The following is a 5,842-nucleotide window of genomic DNA, read 5'->3' on the forward strand; positions in this document are numbered from 1 at the left end:
CTGTCCAGAGCCCACCGGCAGGCTCCTGACACCCATGGCTCCCCCAGGACCAGAGGACTCAGGCTGCTGAGGGGCTGCAGCCTGTCAGGGTCCCTGCCTGAGCCCGACTGTCAGGCAGGCATCCCACAGGAGCACCCCGAACTCTGCTGCCTTCCGTGGTTTCCTATTGTGGGCAGGGCCACAGGGGCTGTTGGGGAAATTCAAGGCCTGGGACCTCGGGAACTTCCAACCTGGAGAGGGAGACGGGTGATGGGCCAGGAGTGGGTTTCAGGAAGTGACCAGTGCCCTGGGAGAGGGAGAGTGGCTGCAGGTGGCTGCTTCCGACGGGCCCCATGGAAAGGACGTCTGAGCTGAGGCCTGAGGATGGGAGAACCCACGTGTGTGAAAATGGGGAGGTGGACGGGAGGCGGGGAGGCGGGCGGAGGTGGATGGGAGGTGGGGAGGTGAGCAAGTCACAGGCCATGGGGTAGGAACTTGAGTGGCACCGTCGTCGGGAAGAGGCTGTGTGGTCAGAGAGGCAGGAGCGTGGTGGCCGTTGGCAGCTGTCAGTTGGGACTCGCAGGTTTCAGACAGGTTTCCTTTCCCAGGGCGTCTGCGAGAACAGAGATGAGGGCTTGGATCAGTTTCTGTCTGAGTCAGCGCCTTCCCAGGCTGGCTGTCTGCTCCCTTCCGGGACCTGTCGGGATAAGCAGATCAGGGAGTATTTTGAGCCGAAAGGTACATGGGGAAGCTGGGACTGACAGCAGATTCCCGTTGCCTGTCTGCATTTTCCCATGAATTTTTCTTTGTGCTCGTGCTCTCAGGAATTCAGCCTCTCAATCCCTCCTGGGCCTGGGGCGGAGCAGGGTGAACACGTCCGGAAGCGTAAACACAGCGGCAGACCTCAGCCTGCAGCTCAGCCCTGCAGTCTCCGGGGCAACGTGCCGTGTGGGGACATTGTCTCTCACTTGAAAAGCTGCTTATAGGCCCCCACCGCATCCGTGTCGTGGGTTTAAAGCGGATTAGTGGGAGGGCTGGTGGTTCGGGGGCCGGCAGGGCCTCCCAGCAGGGGCAGCCCCTTCACGTAGTGACGACGGGCAGGCTGCTGTGCTCCAGGCAGGTGGCTGGAGCTGGGCGTGGGGTGTCTCTCCATGAGGACTGTCTGCCCTGCCTGCTGCTCTCAAGGCCTCTGGGTTTCGCACCCCACTCTCCTCACCTTCCTCTTCTATTGGGAGGAAGGTCCCAGGGCACGGGAGGGACCCTGTCTAGAGTGGAGCTAGGCTGCCCCATTTCAGGTCACGGCTGCCCCATCTCGGGTCACGGCTGCCCTATCTCAGGTCATGGGTCACGGCAGCCCCATCTCGGGTCACGGCTGCCCCATCTCAGGTCACAGCAGCCCCCTTCAGGTGAACATGGCCAAGGTGCAGCTCTTCTCCCAGCCTGAGGCGGAGCCTGTCGTCAGCAAGTACCCAGCATCCAATTGCTTCTCATGGCCTCCACCCCGGCCATGCTGGTCCAAGCCACTGCTGTCTCAGGTCTGGACTGGTGCAGCTCCTGCTGTCGCCCTCTGTGGGGCAGCCTCACACGGCTCATGGCACCCCTGCTGGTGCTCAGTCCTCGTGCACTCCCTCCCTTGAGCATGTGCAGGACCTGTGGCTCATCTCGAATGAATAGAAAATGGCAAAAGCAATGGGATGTCACTTCCAAATCTGGTCACAGAAAGACCCTGTGTCTGTCTTGCTCATCCCTCTCACCCTCTCCCATGTCTGGTGAAGCCAGCAGCTGTGCTGAGAGCTGCCATGGGGCAAGAGACTGAGGGTGGCCTCCAGCTAAACACCAGTGAGGAGCTGAGGCCCTAAAGAACTGAATCCTGCCCAGAACTACATGCCTGAGCTTGGAGGCCGGTTCTTCCCCAGTGGAGCTGTCAGATGAGACCCCTGCCCAGCTGAGCCCAGAGTGAGCCTGAGACCCTGAGCCTGGGGATCCAGCCAAGCCACACCTGATCCTTGATCTAAGGAAAATGGGAGCTGATAAGTGTGGGACCCTTTGTGATGCAGGAGTTAAGTAGATGCCACAGGCCCACCCTGCCTTCTCCTCCGAGCCAGTGTGATTGTGTCAAGACCAGATCAGCTCACAGCACTTCCCTGCTCATGGCTCCTAGTGTCTCAATAGCCCCAGGCCCTGCACCATTCATCACCTCCCAGCCACCCACCCCAGGCCCTGCACTGTTCATCACCAGCTGGTCACCACCTGCTCCCCAGGCCTATCCCATTCATCCCCCCACAGCCACCTGTCCCAGGCCCTGCACTGTTTGTCACCCCCTGGCCACTGCTTTGCTCCCCAGACCTGCCTGGTTCATCACCCCCCCACAGGCCCTGAACTGTTCATCACCCCCCCAGCCATCCACCCCAGGCCCTGCCCTGTTTGTCACCCTCCAGCCACCCACCCCAGGCCCTGCCCCATTCGTCACCCTCCAGCCACCCGTCCCAGGCCCTGCCCCGTTCGTCACCCTCCAGCCACCCGTCCCAGGCCCTGCCCCGTTCGTCACCCTCCGGCAACCCGCCCCAGGCCCTGCCTCGTTCATCACCCTCCAGCCACCTGCCCCAGGCCCTGCCCTGTTTGTCACCCTCTGGCCACCACCTACTCTTTCCTTGCTTCCTGGCTGGCCTCCAGCCACATGGGGCAGTTTCCTGAACATTCCCACTGTGTTTGCACAGGCGGTTCTCTCTGCTTGAGATGCTGTTCCCTGAGATGGGTGAACAGCTTGCTCCCTCACTCCTTCCAACATCAGCTTCTCAGTGAGCCCCTCCCTGACCTCCCTGCTTAGCCTCAGATTTCTCCCATGTCCCTGCCACCCCTGCATATTTGTCTCTGCAGGATTCATCAGCATCAGGTCCTCCCAGCTGCTGACCTCCCCCCGCTGCCACTGGGATGCACACTCCACAAGGGCAGGGTTCTCCTGCGTCTTCTTTCTCCCCTGCAGCACCCCTAGGGCCTGGAGCAGTGTCTGACCCATGGCAGAGTCTCAGTAAACATTTGTTCAAGGAATAAACTGCGGGAGTGGAGGGCAAATCTGGGTGTGAGCCCGTGCCTGCATTGCTGCGAGAACGTGAGCAGGTGCCCCGATCCGCCCCGGCAGAGGCCTCCCCCACCCAGCATGTTTCGCCATATCTCCTCCTCTGGCCAACCGAGTCCTTACGGAAAGGTGTGTCAAAGGGGTCATCCCTCTGCCTGTGTCCCTGAGTGAGGACAAACAGCAGGTCCCCTGAGGACGTGTGAGAGCAGTTGCTTGAGTGAGAGATATGCCTTCACCATTGAAGGCATTGAGTCTGGGGACTGTTTGTTAGAGCAGCAGAACTGAGCAGTCCTGACAGCACAGAAAGCAGCTCCGAGAAATGAGGTGCTGCTACAGCCACAGGGCACCTGGAGCATGTGTCCTGCCCACATGGAGGACAGAGGGGAGGCGGGCAGAGGCCGGAGCGCACTCCGTGTGGAACACTCGTCAGACTGGACCGGCAACTTGGAAGTTGGACCATGAGCCTGATGAAACCGCAGCTCTAGGAAAGGCTGGAAAATCGCACGTCGGCAGACACGGCAGTGAAATGTTTTGAGGAGTCAGACCCAGACAGTAATTGTCCATCCTGCCAGCAAGCGTGAAAGTGAACAAGGAGATTTCAAAATATTATACTCCCAGAAAGTTGGAAGAGCTGGCTGACTGTAGACCGCGATCATGAAAATGCAGCTTCTGAGAAAAGTTTCATGCAGGACACAGTGTCACAGCCCTGGTTCCTCTCCCGGGGATCGAGGCATCTCACGGTGAAGGCGAAGTGGGGGTGCTTTTCACTTGGACAAAACAGCGCAGGGAAAGCGACTAGCTAGAGAGAAGGGGATGACGTCCCTGAAACTCAGCCGAGCCATTGGTGTGGGCAGAAGGCTCTGCGGCCCTGGGAGGGTTGACGGCAGAGGAGCTGCAAGGGTGGCTGCTGCATGTGGAGCTGGCTGAAGTCAGAGACGAGAAAGCTCCTGGGATCTTGAGAAAGTCACGATGACAGGACGGCACCCATTCAGTCTACAAGAGAAACGTGTGCATTAGTGGAAACCACCACTAACCCCTGCGACCAGGAGGTGGGCGGCGAACACTGACCCGCCCTGAGGAAGGCGTGTCCCGGGTACCCACCTCATACTGGCCGAGAAGGGTCATGGAGGAATCAGAAACCTCTTGGAGGGCAGAGCCAGGGACCTCGGAGGACGGCGGAAAAGGAGGTGACCTTCAGGAGGAACTGAATCTGGACTGAGTGAAGGAGTGTGGACCAGCACCAGGGTGGGCGCTCAGCGGCCTTCCCAGGGGTTTCAGGTCCTCCGTGCACCAGCGACTGCTGCCATCTCCCTTCTCTCTCTCCCTGCTGCTGGGGCTCGTCATGTCCATTCCCTGCCGTCCGCTGTGTGCCGAGCGTGAGGGAGGCAGTGACCAACCTCTTCAGTCCGTGAGTCTCCAGTGAAGAGGTGTCTGGGGTCACCCAGACCCGATATGGCTGTGATTTGGGGTCGTCTCACCTGGGGAGCCATGATGGGGAGTGAACACAGTTGATTAGTCCAGAAGGCAGACGTGGAAGTCAGTGGCACCGCCCACGAATATTTTGGTCTCCTTTTCCAGATACATTTAGGATTATGCTTTCCCTCTCTCTCCAAGTTAGGCTTGGCCATGTGACCTGCTTTGGCCAATGAAATTTTAGCCTTTAAACATGAGTTCATGAAGCCTCCTGCTTTGGGGATTGTGGATGTGTGTTGACACCTCGGTCCCTGTCCCCCAGTGATGACAAATAGCAAAGGCCCCTGCTGGCCCACACTGAACACCTGTGTGAGAAAGAAGTGCATCTGCGAAGTGCTCAGCTGCTGTGGTGTGGGGCTGTTTGTTACACAGCCCAGCCAAGACCAGCCTGACTGATATACTCCCTCAAGCATGAATAGGGCTCTGCTTCTCCAATGAGGGGAGTAGGACCCAGGGCTGTTTCTCAGCAATGTCCAGAACACCTTACTCCTACGTCCCCCAGGAACAATGACAAGAAACACCATGGGAGGCGTCTGTGGAGGAGCTGGTCGCGGCAGGGTGGGCACAGCTCTGCCCTGCTGAGGAAGGGCTTGACGATCCCCCAGGGCCCTGTCCCCGAGGAAGGGGCTGGTCTCCTGAGCAGTGTCCTGCATCGGGGCTGGCGCATGAGTAGAAGTGGGCCCAGCCCTCCCCACCCCAAGCTGGGAGAGGTGAGACCCCCCCCCATAGCCCACTAGGTGCCAGTGACTGACGGGCCCACCACTGTCTTCACAGCCCCCAGAGTTCTCTGGTAACCATAGGCGTGGAAAATGTGCCAGGAACCTTTGGTTTGCATGTACCTTTAGATGCTTGGATTAAATTACACCCATAATACATTATATCACTGATGATAATATTGCTGTGTATAAGACATGGCGTGGAAGAAGCCTGCTCCCAGATGGTTCATCCGTCTCTTCACACACAATTTCTATACATGACTAAAGATCACCATTTTAATAGCCTTTGGTGCAGACACTGAGAGGCAGTTACAGTTAACAGCGCATAAATCTCATTTGCTCTGCACTCCATTTTTCTCAGGCTGCAGAATCAATTTGAGTCTGTCAGGATTTTATTCCAAAGTCTATTAACTCCCCGCCTTCCTTCTACTCCTCTGCCCCCCACCGCCTTCCCCTTTGGTGAACTCAGTCCTGCAGAAAAAGACGGCTTGCTGATACAAAGTAACAGCCTTTTATCTCTTTACAACAAAATCTAACTAGGCGTGAAGGAGACACAGCTGGGACAATTAGGCGAGGGTGGAGGTCGCTGGCCTGGGGA

General features: G+C 58.1%; 1 long non-coding RNA gene across 1 annotated transcript; it reads left to right on the forward strand.

The window, feature by feature from the left end:
* The first annotated feature begins 478 nt into the window (after positions 1–478).
* Positions 479–5,406, forward strand: LOC117089157. The gene is made up of 2 exons (XR_004439482.1): positions 479–2,038; positions 2,857–5,406. It is a non-coding gene; the product is annotated as an uncharacterized LOC117089157 (long non-coding RNA).
* Positions 5,407–5,842: the final 436 nt, after the last annotated feature.

Source organism: Trachypithecus francoisi, unplaced genomic scaffold (genome assembly GCF_009764315.1).
Source record: "Trachypithecus francoisi isolate TF-2019V2 unplaced genomic scaffold, Tfra_2.0 Lachesis_group11, whole genome shotgun sequence".
In the NCBI taxonomy this organism is placed as follows: Eukaryota; Metazoa; Chordata; class Mammalia; order Primates; family Cercopithecidae; genus Trachypithecus; species Trachypithecus francoisi.